Genomic DNA, 275 nt, shown 5'->3' with positions numbered 1-275 from the left:
CTCCAAATACTGCATCATATTCAGTCTTTGCATACTGCTGCAGTGCCTCGAATTTGACAAATATTTTGACAATGATCTAATCAGAACTGGGTGAATTGATAAAAATAAACGTTGTAGCCCTTCTTCTTTGAATTCTAGTGGTTCAAAAATCACCTCATTGGAGTTGTTTAGAGAGAGATATAGTCAATATACTGAAACATATACGAATGAAGTTATCGTCATACTTGCACTGATTTTCATCAAATGATCCTTTTCATCAATTTCCTACAAAAGCC

The sequence above is a fragment of the Theobroma umbraticum genome, unplaced genomic scaffold (genome assembly GCF_002168275.2).
Source record: "Theobroma umbraticum cultivar Fairchild unplaced genomic scaffold, ASM216827v3 scaffold_55.0, whole genome shotgun sequence".
NCBI classification, from domain to species: domain Eukaryota; kingdom Viridiplantae; phylum Streptophyta; class Magnoliopsida; order Malvales; family Malvaceae; genus Theobroma; species Theobroma umbraticum.
The sequence above is the reverse complement of the archived record's forward strand: the minus strand, read 5'-3'. Positions refer to the sequence as shown.